Here is a 21210-nt window from a genome sequence, read left to right as displayed (position 1 = left end):
CCAAAAATGAGAGGCTAAGAACCTGGAATAGGTAAGGTTATAAGAATACATTGGTGACAAATAAACCACAGAGGAGAAATTCCTCTTCAAAACAAAAAAAAATCACGATGCCACATAAACATTTTTTATTACTACTTTGCCTCTAAATGGGTCTGGGGGAGGAAATATGCAGGTTTTTCTTCTAGTAAAGCCTGGTGATTTGATTCCGGAAAGTATAAATCCACTTGTTTTCACAGAGAACCACTCTCAGGTGATCACTACAGTGCACAAGCTTATTCAGGGTCCCCCAGGGTTCATCTGTGCCTCAGCATAAGAGGCAGAAAATGACTTCTTTACTCTTGAATTAAGAGAAGATAAAAAAGAAACAGATAATGAAGAAAATGGTAGCTCACTTGGTTATAACTATTTTTTAAGGAACTAGAAAATGAGACTGAGTAGTGGCACTTTGGGATTAGTTTCCAGTTTATTTTTAAGGCTTAAATTTTATTACAGAAAATTTCAAACATGTGGAAAGTAAACAGAATAATATAACAAGCTCTGTATACATCACCCAGTGCCATCCATTGTCAATATTCTGTCATTCTTTTGTCATCTAGACGTTCACTCACTTTTTACACCATCTTGAAACTATTGCTTTTTGAAATTTGAGGGTTTAAACTTTTTTATGTTTGTGCAACATTAATTCTTAATAAGGGATACTATTATCTAGGCAGTGTTACCCAACATTAGCTTGTTTATGGCTAATATTAACTTGAGGGTTTGAAAGCAATAGAGGTAAAACATAAAAAGCCTTTCTTGTCCTGCTTGTGTTTTATTCTGGTTAAACTTGAAAATTGAATGGTTTGAATCAAAGAAGAGTCCTGGAATGGGAAGGTTTGAGGATTGGGCTTCCGCTATTATTGTGACCTTAACTGCTCTGTGACTCATTTGTAACTTGAGACGACTGAATGCCATACTCCCCAAGGCAGGTCCTTCTTCCGAAGTGGCTTATACTTCTAAGTACAAAAAGTGGCCTCTGCACTCCTCTTCACTACCCAGTGCCTGTCCTATCCTTCAAGGCAAGGCACAGTTCACAATTCCCATCTTGCTGTTAGACCCAATTTAGTTCAATGCAACCAAAACTTTCTGAGGGCTGCTTATTTGCCAAACACTGTTCAAGGCACTGATGATACAGAAGTGAACAAAACTGACCCTAATCCCTGCCTTATTAAATGAGGTATCACACATTCGAATGAGGTGTCACACAATAAAAAGATAATTCAAATATGTACAGTAATAGTAAGCAATATGTTAGGTGATAAGTGCTAAAGAAAAAAACCAAAGCAAGGAAGAGGAATATTAACTGTGTGTGTGGTGGGTGGATAATGAGGAATAAAAGTTAGGTGAGATGGTCAGAAAGGGCTTCAATTTAGAAGGTAAATTTGGAACCAAGATCTGAAAATAATAAGGAAGCTGGTGATGTCCATATCTCTGGGAAGAGCATTCTGGACAGAGGGAATCTTAATTACAAAGATCTCATGGTGGATTCTGGCTGCTGTTTAAGGATGGTGAGGAGGCAGGTGTGGCCAGAACCCAGTGAACAAAGAAGGGGTAAACTGTTGGGAATGGCCAGCATATTGTGAAGGGCCTTGTAAATCTTGTCTGACACTGGATTTTACTGTGAGTGAAATGGGAAATCTTTGAGGTTAAAAGAACTGGTAGGATCTGATTTATGTCTTAACAAGGTCAGCACTCTGGCTAAGAAGAGAGCAGAAATGAGACCAATTAGGCTACTGCCATTATCCAGATTAGAAATTAGGGAACTTGCTGGTAGTGCGAGTAGTGAAAAAAGGGTTGGATTCTGGATCTGTTTTGAAGGTATGGATGATAGGATTTGTTGACAGGTTTGCTGGTCTCCTGAGGGTGGGAGGGCTCAAGGTGTAATAGCGCTTAACTACCACCTCTAATACACGTGCAAACCATAAATGTCCAGTAGACCCCTCACTCTGTCCCTCTCCACCTGCCTCACTGTCTCTCTGCTTCACCATTTCTCTGTCTCTCTCTGTCTCACATTCTCAGTGTGTAGTTGTCTAGAGTGTGAAGCATCAATCAGCAAGGGCAGTGTCCAGGCATAATTTGCAGAGAGTGAAAAAGAAACTCTCTTCATCCTTGTCCTTCAATGTTACACTATTGTGGGACCCGTCAGGTTCTCCCTGAAACTGCATAGCGTTTCAAAGTTGACATAGATCATAAAGAAGATCTTGTCCGACGTTTTGCTTTATAGGTATGGACACTTAGATAAAATAAGTTAGATGACTCACCTACGGGACAAGAAAGAGGAGAAATAAATAGCATGGAGTTCTCAAATGCAAGGAGTAAACATATGGCAATTATGTGAGTAAATGACATAGTTTTAAATCCCAAAAAAGAAAACAAATAACAGAGTACAAAAAAAAAAAAATGCTGTATACATACCCAGAGAGGACAAGTGAGTGGCATCAAAGGCAGTATTTTTGACATGATGGCAAAATAGTCAATTCATTGTGCAAAGCTTTTGTGAGCAGTTTTTTGATTCAACAGTTTTTAAGTTAATAGTTTTTAAATACCAATCTTTAATTTCTTCTCATTAATAGCTCAGGTTTTTTTAAATTTGTGGAAATTAAAATAGAACACTTAACACAACTTTGTACTATTAGTCTGAACAACCAATGAAAATGGTTTCTAAAATAAAAGTATTCAATCTCTGTTTTGTTTGCAAAATCAAACCTGTATACCTTATTTATTTTTTAATAAACTAACTTGGAACAGAACAAAATTCAAAGCATTGCTTTTATATAGATTTTTATATCATTTGAAAATATTTTAATTAGTGTAATTTTGTGTTGATTTTTCAAAGTTAAATAATAGCTTCAAAATTATGTTGTAAAAAAGTTCTAGAGTGATAACTTTATTATTTCTTTGGTTAATTTAAATTTTTGTGAACATTTTACATTAATGACATATACATATAAATGTAAGCAATGGCTTATAGATATATTTTCCCCCATAAATTTACATATAAGTATGAAGAGAAGACCTGCTTATCTTAACTCAGGCATCATTCATGCCTAACTAGAATCTTTAGAATGATGCAAAAAATAGTTTTTAGCTATTGCATTATTTAATGGTAAGGGAAAATACGGAAAAAAATACCCAACCTACTTTATACTTAATCTTAACCTTTCTGGGTTTTAGGTGTTTGTTTGTTTTTTAATCTGAAAAACTGAGTTATTATATTTGCCTGATTGAATGGTTTATAATGTTCAAATGAGATAATGCCTTTGCAAGTCCCTGATACATTATGACAATGCTAGTAGTATGAACTTTCAGAAAACATGATCAATTTCTCTTTTCCCTGAAGGGAAAGGAGTGTTTCCATGTTCTTTAAATAAAATCTGTGTCTCTATGCTTGACATTTTAAAGAAGTAGGCCACATCCTGTGTGCTAGAAGAGAAATATGGTGAGTTTTTCTCAAATTCCTAAAATTAAATTTGATTTCACTACAGTGGCTATTTTGCTATCTATTAATGAGTACAGGTGTTCATTGAAACAGCTCTGCACTCCAAAACCCTAGGCCTGGGACTCAGCACTCGTAGGCCTGGGTGCCTGAAGAAGAAAGTTCCTTAACCTGAGGGCAGATATTGGCACCTGGTAGACTTACCATTGAAATTCAATTACATTTTATTGAATTACAATGGAGAAAATCCATAGGAGGCAAAGCTCCAAAACTCCTCTACAGTGGAACTTCCTTCCCCAAACACTAAAAACCAATTTTAAAAACTTACTCTTTCCAAAATAGTGCTGTAAATGAATAGGCTATCAAAGGACAGCTGTAATTATGTTATTTCACATCATGTGAACACACACACTATACCAGAGTGACACGTTTAACCACCTCCAAGTCAAATCAGCATCCTCCAGAAATAAATCCAACATAGCTTTATGTCATGAATCATTCTGAAAAACATTATTTTTCCTGCTGTTGACCATTTTAGGACACATTTTCAATTTTATTTCAACATCAAATTTTGTTTTGTTATTAAAATCTTTATTCAAGTATGGGTCTAAGTCTCTGTAGTCCCTGTAATTGATCACCTGGGTGATTTTATCTTAAACAACAGTGTAAAGATGACCAATGAACCCATACATATTAGCTAATATCCCTGATTTTTCTGGCAAAGTGTTTTGGAGGATATAAAAGCATAAGAGACATAGTTCTTACTTTCACAGTGTTTACAAACTAGTTGGGTAAAGAGAATAAAAATGTAAAAAATGTAATACAGCTAGAGTCATATGAGAGTATGGCCAAAATTTAAGAACTGACATAAAAGAAGGAATCTCATTTGCAGAATTAGAATCTCCAAGGAAAGGACCTAAGAACATGTATTTTGAAAGCTCCCAAGAAGATTTTGAGAGATAATCAGATTTTGAAGCTGCTAGTATTTCACTTTCTCTTCTTACACCTCTCCGAGTAATCTGCTTAGTACTCTTGCTACCTGAAAGAAGCCTGCCTTGTCTTTCCCCTTTGAAATCTGTTCTTAAATATTTCAAAGCAAAATTCTTCACTGACTAATGTCCAGTTCCCTTCAGCCATTGGTTCTGGTCCCTGCTATGCTAATAGTTAAGATATTCTTCCTGATGTTAGCATTTTTGCTTTAGTATAGTCCTAAAGCATATTTCTTCTATTATAAAAGCATTATTTCTTATTCAAACTTTCTAATACTTTTTTCTTATGTAGACTATGTTCAGATATAAGTATATTGTGCTGTAGATAACAATGAAAAGGATTATTTTCTCGCCTTTATCATAATTTTTAAAGGGGAGTTGTTCCTCAATTCAATCTCATTTTCCTTTAAATAGCCTCGATGCTTTAAAGTATCTTTTTTTTTCTTTGTCTTTTATTGAGTAGGTGGGGAGAAATTTCTGCCCATTTATATGGCAATAATTCAAGCATTTGTGCAAATTTTCTTACATGGAATGCTCTTCACATTTAACCTCTGCTCTGTTCGTACTTCTGCATCTTACAATCACAGGAAATGAGTAAGATAAACTAAATTGTCTCAGCAATCAGAATTCATTCTTCAAACAATCTATCTGAATATCATTTGGAAGGCAGTCTACACAAATGACAACTCCTCTGCTTGCTCACGGTGACATGTAAATTATGCATGCAATTTCCTTACAACTTGTCAGTCACCTTGCTTTTATTCCAGAGGAATTCAAGCAGTTATGGCACCTTAAGATGAGAAATAAGTAATGCAAGGCCATGGGATAGTTTTGTTATGTCTTTCTATTCAGGTTTCCCCTACTGGTCCTTTGCTGAGACAGTCCTGACAAATATGGCAATTGTCACCTGCTGGTTTGCTGGAGAAACCCTGCCTTAGGGGTTCCTTGAAAACCTCACATATCACATAAGAAGCCTAAAAAGTATTCATTTGAAAGTGATATAAGAACCACCCAGTATATAGAAAGAAATAAAAGGGTCAATATTGGGAGCTTGTGGTTTTCTTTCTATTTGCTGGGATTTTTGACAGTTATGTTTGGAAATTTTAAGAGGTTCAATAGTAATCTGCATAATTGGCCAAAAAAGGGAAACTGATTAGGGCAAAACTGAAACACATGGCACTCATAGTTACTTGAAAAGCATTTGGAATGATATGTTGTCCTGTCATTGTTTATTTTTTAAAGAAAATGACAGTGGCATATAAATTTGGGTTCGCACACACACAGTGATATGCTGGAGATGGCCCCACGGCCTGGAAAGAGCCATGAGTGCATCTCTCCCCAACTCCAGTTCAGTGACTTGAAGTTGATAGGTTGAAATTGGCTATCAAGGCATATTTACTCCACAAAAATTGGCAAATGCAGCAAGTCAGTTTGTTTATTTGTTTGTTTTCTCATAGAGCCAGTTGTTAAACTAGAAGCAGCTCCTCACTGCCCCAATAGGCATGTTTTCCCAAATTGCCATGACTATGGCTGGACTCTTCACGTTTATCTAAAGTATTAATGCAGGATCATTAGAAGAATGTTCAATTTGTATAGAGCTTTTATTCCCAACTTCTTTCCCAGAGGGTGGCAGCATGGTGCAATAAAAAGTACCTGGCTTTGTATTGAGAGGTGTTGTTAATCCCGTTCTGTCCTTTTGCCTCTTTGATCTTGGCAAAGTCAGTTAAACTCACTGAGCCAAAAATGCTTTCTCTCTGAAGTGGTGATAGTAATATGACCATGGGGATTAAACGGGATGATGTAGATAAAGCATGTAGCCATGTCTGACAGACAAGTTGAGTCAAGGGAAGCCCACAATAGGAGCAACCTTCCCTAGGATCATGGACTAATGGAATTCAATATTAAAGGGTTTTCCAGCAATGTTTTACTTCTTAATCTCATAAAACCAAAATCTACAACCTGGATGAGATCTTCAGAAAAGTTCAATATCTTCATTTCATAGAGAAGGTCATTGACATTACATGAGTTATTGAAGGCCAGGTTTCCTTAATCCTTAATAGAGTTCAACTGAATCTTCTATACTCTCCTATGGTAAGGTAGCATCACCTGGATTAATAATGTAACTATTTCTTCTCTCTCTTTCCTCTCTTCAGTCCTCTCTTCTTTGTTTACCTTTTCCTTCTCTGTTTTTCTCAAAATTCAATTTAATTAGATTTTGGTTTTATTAAGTTGCTCTGGTGCCTTGGGGAAAGTAGATCACTTGACTAAAATCAGAACTTCTGCAAAACAGATTTTACTACATGTGAAACCTTATATGCTGAAAGACACTATTGCAAATGTTAGGTGAACTAAAGGAATGTGAACAGATCAGGTAACCTGTAGAAGATGACCCATGGAAAAAAAAAGATTTATTTAATAGGTGACTACTTAAGAAGAGCAAGAATAAAAGTCCTATTTTCTGAAGACCTATTATGTGCCAGATTATGTGTTCATAAATTCATGATTGCATTTACTTCTAGATACTATATTTTATATTTCACAGATGAGGAAATTAAGGCTGAGGGACCTTGGGCTAACTTGCCCAATGTTACACAATCCATTCGTGGTGGAGTTATGATTCAAAACCAAGGTGCCCATCCACCATCTTTTTTCTCAATACTAGGCTAGTCAAATCAGAATATATATCTCGCACTGTATTCATTTTCCTTCATAATTTGAAATTGGACATTGTAAGTAATAAGCTCTGTTGAGTTCAGTTTATTTAAACAGACATATTTTTGGCCATGGTTTAAAATTTCTAGAAATTGTTTTTAGTTTCTACTTCCAAGGAATGTTTTCATTTTAAGAGGTTGTACAAACCATCTGAGTCACTACGACAATAAGGATCCTTACTTCAGGAAACACATACACATTTACACAGTGCGTTCTACTGAATCTTGGTTTTATGAGATGAGAATTATCTGAAGGACTCTGAATGGAATGGAGAAAGGCCACTGAGTGCTTTAAAGGGCAGGAGAAGGAAAGTGGAAGGTATGACAGCAAATTGCACGCACTTCACAATTTTGTCCTGGCTGAGCCCAAGCAAAGCAGGAGACCCCATATACACCCCATTTATGTCTATCTGATGGGGTCCACAAGATGAAATAGTTAAAGGGTTTTGGAAAAGCACAAGCCTCTGGAGAAAATAAAAGATCACAATCCAACCTGGTTTTCAGAAGTCTGAAGTAGGATAACTCATCCCGAGATCACAAATGCAATTCCATGCAGGACAGCTGTCAGCACAGGAACTTATTGATGCCCACTCAGTACAGAAAGCATTTCTACTTGTATGTCGGTCTCTTCAGTTGTATGAAGCAGTTATTATGTGGATTGTTAACGCATGACGAATTACCTTCAGGGAACTGATAAATTACGTAGGGAGGACCTTCCATGTGCATGGTTTGATCCTGAGACTTGTTAATGAAAATAATAGGGAAGGGGAAATATGTTATTTTTTACTTCATTACTGAAAGGTATTTAAGTGTAAGCTTTTGTTTTGATTGGGCCTATTGGAACATGATGGTGTGTTTTACATCAGGATAATAGACTCAGAATACACAATGTCATGAGCTGAAAAGCAGTAAAGGAAAACATTATAATAATGAAGCTGCTATCTATTGTGTGCTTATTTAGAGCAGTGTCTGGTACATGATAAATATTTGATGATCATGATGATGATGATGAGGAGGAGGAGGAGGAGGAGGAGGAGGAGGAGGAGGAGGATTATGATGGAGATGATAGCCATGGTGGTGATAATGATGATGATAATGATGTCATGATAATGGTGGCGTTGATGATGATAATGTGATAAGGGTGGTGGTACTGATGATATGCCAGGCACTGTGTTTAGCACTCTATATATTCATCATTTCATTTAACACCTGAGAACTCTATGCAACAGATATTACCACTATTTTACAAATGAATTATTTGTCTAGTACCACACAGCTAGGAAGTGGTAAAGTCAGGATTACCAAAGCCTGTCTTTGACACCATGCTATATTTAAAGGCCATTCTTTTTTTTTTTTTTTTTAAGAGTTTTAAAATAGATTTTTAGAGAAAGGAAGGGAGAGGGAGAGAGAAAAACATCGATCTGCTGCCTCCCACACACACCCTACTGGGGATGTAACTTAAAACTCAGATATATGCCCTGACCAGGAATGGAATCTTGCAGCTTCTCAGTACATGGGATGATGCTCAACCAACTGAGCCACACCAGCCAGGGCTAAGGGCCATTCTTAAAGCATCTGTTTTAGCTGGTTAGTCAAGAAAAATCCAGAGCAGGAACTTTCTTTTTACTTTTCTTAGAATGGGATAATCAAACATTATTGCCTATGATATTATGCATGCATGACCATACATGTAACTATCATCAAGAAGAATTAGGATACTCTTGACAGTGACTAAAAATGTATTTATTTAGCATAAACAGTCAAAACCAGATGAGTTGTGTATTTTTTTTATAGAAAGTGTAATGCAGCCTATGAGCCAGAGATCCAGGCTCTGCAAATATTAACCATAGTTCCTAACTCAAAAGTAATCTATACTCAGACCCAATGTACAACTGCAATATGCCAATCATTTAATCCACAAATCATCAAACGTAGGATTTTTCCTATTAGGAGAAACAATTTATGTAGTTAAAAAAAGAAGAGAATTTTCTTAAGGTTTTGTCTGTAGTTTGTAGATATAATAACTATAATTCTCATGCAGAATTTTCCCACAACAGATAACATCTATTTATTTGATTTGATTTCTTATAAGCACAATATCCTATCTACCCTTAGCATACAGTTAACTGGCAAGTACATTGAATACTTAAAAGAAATTTTAAGAATACATATCTCAGAATTTAAGGAAATCTTCCATGGAAATATTGGAAATATTTAGAAAAAGACAGCAATTTATACAGAAAGCAGGTATAATTGATTTTTAAGAATGGGATATTTAGTTTATTGCTAAAATGCAAGCTGCTGGCTCTTTTAAAATTGTGTAATTTTTACTTTCTGACTGCCAGGCAGCTATCACAAAGGTCTCAAGAGACCATACATTACATACTTAATAATAAAGCAATATATGGAGCTCATGACTAGTTGAATAGTAGTTGGGACAGCTTCCTTATCTGACTAAATAATCTGTAGCTTGCTAAGCTAGAATGAAAGCTACCTAAATTGCTTTTTCACCCCTAAATATCTCTGATGAGATGGAAAACTGATTGGATACATAGAGTATTTGCTTCTCACTTATTAATAGCAACAACAATAATAATCCTATATAATAAAAAGGCAATATGCAAATTCACACTCACGCCCTCATGTCACAAGATGGCCGCCCCCATGTCATCACAATATGGGCACCCCCATGTCGTCACAAGATGGCCGCCCCCACATCATCACAAGATGGCTGCCACAAGGTGGTCACCACAAGATGGCCACCCCCACGTTGTCACAGGATGGCCAGCAGGGGAGGGCAGTTAGGGGCAACCAGGCCTGCAGGGGAGGACAGTTTGGGGGAGGGATCAGGCCTGCAGGGGAGGGCAGTTGGGGGTTATCGGGCTGGCAGGGGACCAGTTAGGTGTCAATCAGGCCGGCAGGGGAGCAGTTTGGGGCAATCAGGCAGAGTGGTTAGGGGCAATCAGGCAGCCAGGCAGGCAAGTGGTTAGGAGCCAGCAGTCCCGGATTGTGAGAGGGATGTCCGACTGCCGGTTTAGGCCCGATCCCAGGGGGGTCCCAGATTGGAGAGGGTGCAGGCTGGGCTGAGGGACACACCCCCCCCCCCAGTGCATAAATTTTGTGCACTGGGCCTCTAGTAAAAAATAAAATTCAATATTTCATGAGTTTTAGGAATTATAGTAAGTACTTAACACAGATTCTCAAGATACAACTATGAGATGGATCAGGAAACTGAAGCACAGAGAAATTAAATGACTTGCCCTTGCTCATACACCTTAAAAGTGGCAGAGAAAGCCTTTAAACCCAACGCCAGCATCCAGCTCCTCAAATTGAGCCTTTAGCCAGTTTGCAATAATAGAAAGCAAAGCTGTAACAAAATTTGTATGCATGCATATGAGCATAACCAATGGGTGAGGGCATGTGCTAGGGGTTGGGGGCAGCCGGGAGAGGTCAATGGAGGAAAAGGAGACTTATGTAATACATTAAACAATAAAGAATTGTTTTTTTAAAAAAGAATAAAAAATATAGATCTTTTTCTCCATTATCTTAAAAAATACATACTGAGATATTCAACTACTAAATATTGTGATCTGGATAATTAGGAAATAAGATATGATATCTAATGCATCTAGGACAGACTGACTGAAGTCGTAATCTAGTAACTTCCATTTATTAGTTTTCTGACATTTGGTGAATTATTTAATGTATCCAGACTTCAGTTTCCTCAATGATTAAGTGGTAGCAATAGTATTTTATAGTTATTGTGAGAATTTAAAAAGCATGCTGATGTGAGAGTTGTATATTAGTAGTATTATTCCTCAGGCTGCTGTTCTAATATCAATATGCCTTAAGTATAAACTGTACTAGAGAAGGGGCAGATTCATATGCATGATGCTAGCAGGGAGTTCTTGAAGGATGAATAAATTGGAGATGAAGAAAGGAAGGGGAGGGAGTTTATTTTAGGAAGGGATTTCAAAGCCCTAGATGTGAGAAAGACCCTAACAGGACAAAAGGTTTCACATAAGACAAAACAGAAATCAGATGACCTGGACTGTTATTTATAACTAGAGGCCCGCTACACAAAATTCGTGCATGGGTGTGGTCCCTTGTGGTGGCCTGCGGAGATCGGGCCCTATCTCACTCCCCCAGCCTCACAGCCTCCTAGCCCCAGCTCGTGCCCCCAGCCTCGCAGCCCCATAGCCCTGCAGCCCCGCAGCCCTGCCTGACACCCCACCTTGGCCTGTTGCCACCCGCTCACCCCGCCCCCGCCACCTCTGGTCACTGTCTGTGAGGTGATCGGCCCCGTGCACCCGCCTTGGCCTGGTGCTGCCTGCTCACCTGTTCCATCATCCCGCCACAGTCCTGGGGGCCAGCAGCACCTCCACTGCTGCCCGCTGCCAGCGCCGCATCGCTGATGCCCACCATTTTCTGCGCCGCCTCCTGGTGGTCAGTGCACATCATAGCGAGAGAGGACAATTTGCATATTAAGCTTTTATCATATAGGATTTTATACTTCATGGTACAACATGAGCACATTTATGATATTTGATTCTGATAAATGTTCTCAACCTGTATGTAAAAAATCTATTATTTTAATGTAAAAAAGCAAAAGTCTTTCATTTGGCTTAATAATGATCTTGGGTATATTAATTCTCTGTGCAACTATCCTTATATGTCTAATCCCCTGGGATATTTTTTAAAAATAGAGATTCCTGACCTTCTTCTCTTGGTTTGGAGTGGAACCCAGAAATCTATGTATTTACAATCACTTGCAGGTTATTCTTATTATTAGGAAAGTTTTGGAAACACTGCTATAAATTACCCTTTGCCTTCCTGCCAAAATAATCTTTGTAAAACAAATAATTGACCAGCCAAAGAACCTTAAATAGCTTACCACTGCATCTCAGGTAAAACACAAATACTTGGGCAGAGCATTCAAGATCATTCACAGCCTGTTCTGATCTACCTTTCAAACCACCCCCTCCCTACAAGCACCCTGTGGTCCCGTAACAACAAACTGAACACAGGTTTCTGTTTGTTCATGCTTTTTTGTATCTCTTAGACTGAAATCTCTTTGCCTTTGCTTTCTTACCCAGAAAATCCATTCTAAAAGGCTCATTTCAAATGTCACCAATTCTAATGTAAGCATCCTGCATCCCACTAAGGAGAAATGTCCCCCTTTTCTGACCTTCCATGACAATTTACATTAACATCTATTGTATGTCAGTGGTACATATGTTCAACTTCCGAAAGGGCCCAGATTTTGTTTTGTTTATCTTGTACTTAGCTTAGATAGTGCTTAACATAAAGGAAGTGTTCAATAACCATTGGTTGAATAAATTAATGCATGAGTAGATTTATTCTTTCTGTCAGTACTTCAGTTTGTTCTTTGAGTAACGGAAGCCATTAGTTGCTCTAACATTTTTGCTAATTTATGTTTTTGGTTTTTTTTTTGCTTTAAGCAGTCTCTTTAAATCAAGATGCTTTGATTTTAGTAATAAAATAAATGGAGTCTAGATTCCAGGTTCATGCCTCTTTGTTGGAATAACATGGAGCTTCAAAGTCCTCGTACACTAGAGTTTGGGTTAAAGTCCAAGTGTTATTTGACAGAAAATAAGATAGGTCTTCCCCACTCTCTCTCATTGCCAACACTTTGCACTTTCAAGGAAAGTGATACCATGGCCAAAAAGAAGAAAGGCCAACAGGTGAAGTGGAGGGAAAAAGAATTGGTAAATGCAAAATGAAGACACCCAACGTTAGAAGGAAAAAAAAAAAAAGACAGGTGAAAAGGAGCTAATTTGGTTGTAAGAGACTGTAAAGTGAAATCCTTCATGTTTTTATCCTACGAAATTTTAGGTCTTCCTAAATTTGCCTAACCCAACTTACTTTTCTAAGAGAAGTTTTTTGTTTGTTTGTTTTTGTTATTGTCCAATGTTTTGGTGCCAGTTTTTGTAGTACACATTGAAGCTACATTTGCAGCCAGTTAGCCTATAATTTATTTTAAAAACCTTAATAGGATCTTTTCTATGCAAAGTAAGGCTTTTAAAATACAAAACAAGCGAGAGGAGTGAATAGCTGTTACTCATTTCATGCTTGCCTCTGAGTGGTGTTTATGGGGTACACTGTATGTATTTCCCCTGGAGTGCCCAGTCCCAGCAGTAAATGCGATGCTCTCCTGGCATCTCTCTCCGGAGAATGAGAGGCTGTTTGTGTGAGAGTTCGAAATGTTATCTTCCGAGCTAGGTGGGTAATGCTATGTCAGCTCTGCCCTCCCCATTTTCCTGTTTATTGAGGCACCAGTCTCCCTAGACTCTCCAAATGAAGAATCCATGCATGGAGCCCCATAGGCTGAGAGATTCTTAGTCTGAGTCTTGTTCTCAACAAACTTATTGATCCTCCTTCTAAGTACTTATAGTATAGCTTTATAACATACTTTACATATATATTTTTTAAATCTCAAAAGAGTTTCTGGAGAGTATCTCACTTTTCTTTGCAGTGTTTGATGAGCAGAATGCATACTATTCCTATCTGATGACAGAGATAGGGAATATGCTTGCCATGGATATCAAAAACTTTGAAGCAGGGAACGAAGTGGTAACAGATTTGCTCTTAGGATGTAGTGTGGAGACTATAAATTGAACTTGAACACTGTACAAGGTTAGCGCAAGTTTTTCCAGTTGCCTCTGTAACTGGTGCCCTGAGTGGCATATCGACCTGGGCATCACTCCCCACCACGTTTGCTTAATTGGTGGGGAGAGAAATGGCACATTTATTACACTTACATTCTTTTTTCAGACAGAGACACTGAAGCAGAGAAGGGAAAGGTTATTTGCCTAAGAGCCAAAAATTACTCATTATTGAGTCTAGTTCCACAATAAAAATCTATCGATTTCTATCCACGTTATGTGTGCTGGTTTTCCGTCAGGTATTTTCCCTTTCCTATTACCTTTTTAAAATATTTTATGATGGTCCTTAACTTTGAGATGAGTTGAATGAGATGTCAAAGAAAAGACCAGTTTGAAAAGTGTGTAAATAGTAAAATGACTGACTCCTTTGACCCTCAAAAGAAAAAAGAAACAGTCATGCTTACAAGTTTAAAAGAATTGTTCCGTTGGATGACTCTGAAAGTGTACAGACTTGTTATTAACACTGAAAAGTTTAATTACATTTCTGTAAACTATACTAGCTTCTCTTAATTGCTAAGCTGGGACGATGAAAGCAAAAGCAAAAATGCCTAATCTCTGGCAGATAGGTTTTCCTCGGTGCTTTGTAATGTAAATGTGCCTGTGTGTATATTAAAATTCACACACTCCATCCATCTCATGGGCTTTGAAGGAGGGGTCACCTGACTTCACCTAGAGCCGCCCCCCCCCCCCTCCCATTAGTTGAGGAAATCCTAAAGTGAGAGGCAGGCGCCTAGGGAACACAGGTCTGAAGCTTGGAGATGTAAATGACCCCGACTGAATGGGAATGGGGCGAGGTTGCTGGAGGGGGTTGGTGAAAGAAACAGGGGAGTGAGTGTGAGAGAGCAGAGGGGGAGAAAAAGAGGAAGAGAGGAGACAAGGAGAGAGAGAGAGAGAGAGAGAGAGAGAGAGAGAGAGAGAGAGAGAGAGAGAGAGAGAGAGAGAGAGAGAGAAGTGCTGCATGCTTCATCTTAGAGAGGAGGGGAAAACAAAAGACCTCAGCAGCAGTTTTTGTGGCTGTGTCTGGCTCAAAGAGGAAAATTCTAGACATCCATGCTGCAAAAATCAAAGCTCAGCTGAGACTCCTTCTATCAAGAAAACTATCTGATCTGAAAATGGGTTGGACCCGTACAAGCACAGGTGGTTTGAGAAGACACTGACAGAGGACCATGGAAAGGTGGGAGAGGACGAGCGGCTGCCCTGCTTCCTCTGAACACAGCTCTAGGTTAGTAAGCCGAAGCGGACCGGGGTCTGGCTTCGGTCTCTCTCTGTATCTCTCTGTGTGTGTTTTCTATTCATTACCCCTCAACCCTCTGCTCCCCAACCCCTGGGTAGGTAGTGCCGTATTCCACCAGATGTGAACCTAAACTTGATTCGACGCTCACTTCATGTACCAGATGCCTCTCGGTGGCTTGCGGAGCTTTTGTTTCAGACAGCCAGTGGAGAGCCGTCATGATGTCTCCTTCTGAGTCAGAATGTGGGTTTCAGCCCTCGATTGTCAGGTGGCTTTGGGGAGGATAGTTAGCGTTTTGCTCAGAAGGCTGCACATGCATGATTAGGTTATTAGGAAGCGTAAACAGCAAATATCTGCTGACTTGGCGTTTCTTGGTAATGTCAGAATAATTCAGAGATATCAGACTGCATTTGCTTTATCTGAATTCCCCACATAATTGAGTTCAAATGTGATAAGTTTGAAATGGCACCCTACCAACCAAGGCACACCCCAGGTATTCTTCCGGCAGAGTGTGTTTTACCTCCCATTGGAGACAAAGCTTAAAAAATGAATTTTCTTGCGACCTGGTTTGAAGAGGAAAGAATACAACATGTCATACTTAAAATAGCCACAAAACTATTTTTAATAAGTGGATACAGAGGTATGGAGAACAGACACATAATTCCTCTTGTTTCTCGCTGTGCAGATAGTGTCTTTTGTTCCTGCATGTGTATTTTCTGTGTTTTTACAAAGAAAGCACCGCCTGTGCTTTCTGTGGCCGCAGACTTGTATGCCAATTTGCCATTGTGCCCTGGTCCAGAATCTGCTCTGTTCTGGAGAAAACTGCCCAGAGGTATTAGTCCAGGAGCTGACAGAGGGTGGGGAGTGGGGAGAAGGGTTTTTTCCTTCCTGTTCCCCCCTCCCTCCGAACTATTAGCTCAGAAGTGTCTAATTCACATTTTAAAAGGCAATGGGGGAAGGCATTGAGTTTAGAATAGGATGCAGATCTGTGCCATTCAGTTGCCAAAGACTCTCTCAAGAAGGTGCTGGGAGCAGAGGGAATCGGATTTATAATGGACTCTTTAAAAAAATGTCCCGAGAGGGTGACTGGCCAGGTCCCTTTTGACCAAATTAAGACGTGCTCTGGCAGTGCCCGGGCGGCTGTGAGCTGACATGTTCTTGTGAACCTCGTGAAAAATGGCTCCATATCTCTGTGCCTGTCCTGAGGAGATGGTCTCTCTGGGTTGCTGAGCCTTTCCCCAACGTGATTTGCTCCTAGGGCTGTTTTCTGACAGGGACGGGCTGGCTCGTGGTTCCTTTCAGTTTGCTTGCCTTTTAAAATTTCGGCTTGAATAGGGAGTGAGTGGTGACGGTTTTACTTCAAGTACAAACTACCCAGCAAGGCTAGCAGAAGATATTTTCTGGGCAATTACAGGTTTCCATTTTTAAAAGGGTAGATTGCATTTCTTTGGACATAACCTAAAAAAGCACTTTTTTGTTGTCGGTAAGGGGGCTAGTAAACAATGTCTCTAAGAAAAGAGGCACGCCTGTGTGACACTTTACATTGGACTCTCCTCATGGGAAGTGACAGGTGAAAACAGAGGGTACTTGCCTGCCATTCATCTCTGGAAAGATAAAGCTGCCCTTCTCCGTCTTACGTTTTGTTTTGTCTTTCTGCTGTTGAATTCTGATCCATTGTGCAAGAAGAAAGCTCGTGTCCCAGAGCTAGCATGCAGGGAGGGACTGTCCTCTTGTCCTGCCCTCCACATGTGCTTATTAAGGAGTCCTGAGCCGGGCTGGGAGTGGAGCTGCTACGGCAACCACACTGCTCCTTTATTTAGGCTTCAGTCTGTGAGAGCACCAGGCAGCAGAGGCAGGATGCGCTTAAGCAGAGACCTATGTGTTTGAGGGACTGGCTAAGAGCCTGTGTCGTTTGGGGGTGTGTGAAATCGATTGTTCTGTCTTTCACAGCATTCTATGTCTGAGTATAGACTGGGTTCAGGAGGAAGGGGTTAGTCTTCATATTTTAGGCAAGAAGTCCAGCTCTGTCTGCTGGAGAAAACATGAGCTCACAAGACAGTGCAATCGTGCAGAAAGAGTAAGTATTCAAACTGTAGGACAGTTTTCAAGACCTCAAGGCTTTCTGAAGATGGCATGGAGTCATCTCTCCATAGGGACAGTAAGGTTTCCAGTACAGTAATTTAAACAGCATTATGGAAACCGCTTCGTGAGTGCTTACATAGTATACCACTTGCTCCACTAAAGAGTGTCCCTCAAAGGATTTGCATCTTGGACACTTTTACATAGGTCAGGAGTTACAGCACAGATTTTCCTGGAGTCTGTTTGGAATAATACTGATAAAGCTAAGTGCCTACAGAGGCACGAGGATTGGCTTCTTAAGTAGAGCAAGGGAAATGGAACTTGAAGATCTGAGTATTGCTTTTACACATGTAGACAGTTTGACTATAGTACATAGTGTGCTTTGGGGATATTGATTCAGTTATGCTTCAACAATGAACAAAACCATATACTATAATGAAACATGGATCTCAACATTCATGAGAGGATTAGTAAGGTTGCTCTTAAATATTGTTAATGACTACAGGTTAAGAGGATGTTTTACCAGAGGAATTGCAGAGGTCTACAATGAGAGGACCATGCTTGTAAAACTAAGGGCGTAGCTCACCAGCTGTTTTGGAAGCTGGGTGGTGCTGATATGTAAACCAGATAAGATTTACATACAAAAGAATCCTGAACCTTAGGAACTTCCCACCAATAAAACTCTGATTTAAAAGTAGCAAAATAAGTGTAATATAGAAGCAGTTCGCAAAGCGGGAGCCACAGGGGAGAACTGAGAAAATCAAGGGAATTTTTGCAATGAAGTGAATGCAATGCCCTTGTACCCTCAGGATACCAATGAGTTCTTAATGAGAATTAAAAAAGGAAAAATCCACATGTTGAGACAGATTTCAATATGCCTATATTCTTAAAGCTTCAAGACTGGAAAATTGAAATTTTTCTAAGAGTAAAATTAGTTATTCATAAGGTACCTGTGGCATAGAAAAGTTGAGATAAAACAATTAAGTTTCAGTAAAAGATACTTATCCTAACTGAATTATTATAGAAATGTTTTTTAACACAAAGCTTCTAACTTTCTGAGAATATCACAAGTAGCAATGGCCTGCTTTCTAACATCCATTTTCTCTATCACATTTAACTCTACTACCCTAAATCCCATGTTCAATTTTTAAAAGCCTTACTAGGTGGCAACATGGCATTAAATAAATAGAGGCATGATACAAGCCTTTGAGTTTAATATACTTTAATTTTATGTTCAATTTTAGTTATATTTCTCCTCTAAGTTTGTCATATCTTCAGATTATTATTTTTTTAAAATATTAGGTTCTTGGGTTCTGGCTAGGAAAGAATTTAGAGCTGAGACCCAAACTATAAGAGAACATTTATTTGGTAAATCAAAGAGGAAGAAGTAATTTCTAGAAGAAATGGGTCCAGCAAACAAGTTAGAGAGATAAAGGAAGGGCCTGGAGCTTGGGAGTGGGGAAACTAATGGTTTACAGGCCTGGGGCAGGGAGGGGGAGAGAAAGGGAAAGGACCTGTGTGCTCCTGTGAGGGAGAGCGCCTTCAGCTTTGGCTCAAAGTTACAACACAGCTTGTGGCAATTTCACTTCTATGACCTCAGTTGCTTACACTGAAGATAGCAGATTTTTAATATAATTTGAAGACTTAAAAAAGAGCATTGCTATTCAACTAAATTAGGTGATCCCTTAAAAAAGGTTAGGACCCCAGCTGAGATTCCAGTGCCAACTGCTCAACTTGCTTACCTTCCTTTTATCCTTGGAACTAAGGCTGGAAGAATAATACATTTAATAAAAAGAGATCACATTGGCTACAAGACCGTCTCTAAGATAGACCAGTCCTGCAAACAGTCCAGGTACCTTTACTATGCCATCAGCCTGAACTTTCTGTGAATTTTTCTACTGAGCAACAGATCACATATGACTTTGGAAACCACTCAGAGTTTGGTTGGAATCAGGGGTCTTGCCAGGCATTGCCCACAAAGGCACAAACCCAGCCGGATAGGAAAGGGAGGAGAGGAGAGCCTTCTCTGGCCCACAGCAGAGCACTGAGCCCTCTGGGTTCTCTTATTCAAAGGACCACAATGCCAGCCTAAGGAATTGCTCACCAAGTGTTGAAGGATTTTCAATCTTCAGTTCATACAACTTTTTAAGAAGAGTCTTTCTTTTGGTTCTTGGAAAGTTTCATGGTTCCTTCCATTCTCATGATCTTATGCTTTTTCTCCTGCCAGAACAGTCCTGCCCTCTTTGCTTGCTTTTACATTAGATCAGCTTTCTCTGTCAAATGTGCTCAGGGCTCATTATGCCTTTTCTTTTTTTTTTTTTTTTAAATATATTTTATTGATTTTTTACATAGAGGAAGGGAGAGGGATAGAGAGTCAGAAACATCGATGGGAGAGAAACATCGATCAGCTGCCTCCCGCACACCTCCCACTGGAGATGTGCCCGCAACCAAGGTACATGCCCTTGACCGGAATCGAACCCGGGACCCTTCAGTCCATAGGCCGACGCTCTATCCACTGAGCCAAACCAGTCAGGGATCATTATGCCTTTTCTTTATCGCACTAACCAGCTTTTTAAATTGTTAGCTTCATATTGGTGTCATTATTTGGTTAATGTTTTCGTCTGCCAGTAGAGAGGACCATCTAAAGTTAGGGTCCAAGTTCATTTTGCTCACAGTAGAATCTCTCAGCCCTCAGAATGTGTTAAAGCACATATCAGGTGTGCACTAAACATTTGTTAAATGAATGAATAAATGAATCACTGAATCCTAAGGCACCAGTACCAGTGAAAAGAAAGACTATCTGGCTTTAGCTCAGTAAAGAACAACTTTCTTCATTGGGTTAGCTAATTTGGACACCTGAGAGTTAAACTGCACCAGAGTATTCCAAGGGTCTCCCTTTTGTCAGGGTTTTCCATCTGAGAAAGAACCCTTGAGGGTCTACTCTTCAAAAAGAACTTTACTACCCAAATGAAAGTGTTCATAGGGCCTGTCTTGGGGAAAACTGTCATTTGTCTTTCCCTCTCTCTCTCTCTCTCTAAAGCATCTCTTTTTCTAAATCTACCCTCTCCCACCCTTATAGTCCTTAGTTCTTTGCATCCAGGACTTTGCAGGTCTCATCTGACAGTGTCTGTACTTTGCTAACTAAGATGCTGATTAGCTTGTGAGCTCTGAAAGCTTTCCTAAGATGTGGAACCCGTCTATCAGTGTTTGCCCTTTAAACAAAGCTGCCACAACGTGATTAGAGCTCTGCTTATTAATATGGGGGATTGTAAAGCAAAGTATAGCATGAAGCTTGCCTTTCAGGAACCTACTTTTCAGGGGTGGAGCTTAAATTTACAAGAAACATTGTCAATTGCTCTAAGAGTCTGTAATCAAGCACCATATTTGGCTGTGCAGATTTTCATAAAACTAGAACATAAAGGAAAGGATTTGTAGAAGTGGGACTTCAAATGGACCATGACTGATAAGAAATATGTCTCTAAATTATCATAGAAGAGGAATAAGAAAAATTTAACATTTTAGGAAAAACATGGGTAAACATGTTCAAAGGGATTTAGCACAGGTGTACTCTTATAAGTCTTTTTTTAAAAAATATATATTTTATTGATTTTTTTACAGAGAGGAAGGGAGAGGGATAGAGAGTTAGAAACATCGATGAGAGAGAAACATCGATCAGCTGCCTCCTGCACACCCCCTACTGGGGATGTGCCCGCAACCAAGGTACATGCCCTTGACTGGAATCGAACCTGGGACCTTTCAGTCCACAGGCCGACGCTCCATCCACTGAGCCAAACCAGTTAGGGCATCTTATAAGTCTTTATATAGGATACTGCCCATGTTTACTTTTTCAAGTGTAAAAGGTAAAAATACCTTTTATTCAAGGATCATGAAGCTTTTATTTATTCAAGCCATAACCTTGAAATCCTGAGAGCTAGAACTTAAACACTGGCATTTACTTCCCATTATTCTTTGAAGCACTCTGTCTATCTCAGCATTTAAAACTAATCTCCAAGAAGTTTTCTGTGAGAGGTGCCTTAAA

General features: G+C 39.3%; 1 protein-coding gene across 11 annotated transcripts in view; it reads left to right on the top strand.

Moving 5' to 3' along the window:
* Positions 1-21210, top strand: part of MAGI2 (membrane associated guanylate kinase, WW and PDZ domain containing 2) — a 1233836-nt gene that overhangs the window by 536965 nt on the left and 675661 nt on the right. The window contains exon 1 of one of the 11 annotated variants that reach the window (XM_080663640.1): positions 14782-15083. The exons of the other annotated variants lie outside the window; for them this stretch is intronic. The gene's annotated coding sequence lies outside the window, so the exon portion shown is untranslated. Of the gene's footprint in view, positions 1-14781; positions 15084-21210 lie in introns of those variants that run through there. 11 annotated transcript variants of the gene reach the window in all.

The sequence above is a fragment of the Plecotus auritus genome (assembly GCF_963455305.1).
Source record: "Plecotus auritus genome assembly, chromosome: 4".
NCBI lineage: Eukaryota > Metazoa > Chordata > Mammalia > Chiroptera > Vespertilionidae > Plecotus > Plecotus auritus.
Note: the sequence above shows the minus strand (reverse complement) of the source record. Positions and strands in the feature narration are given on the sequence as shown.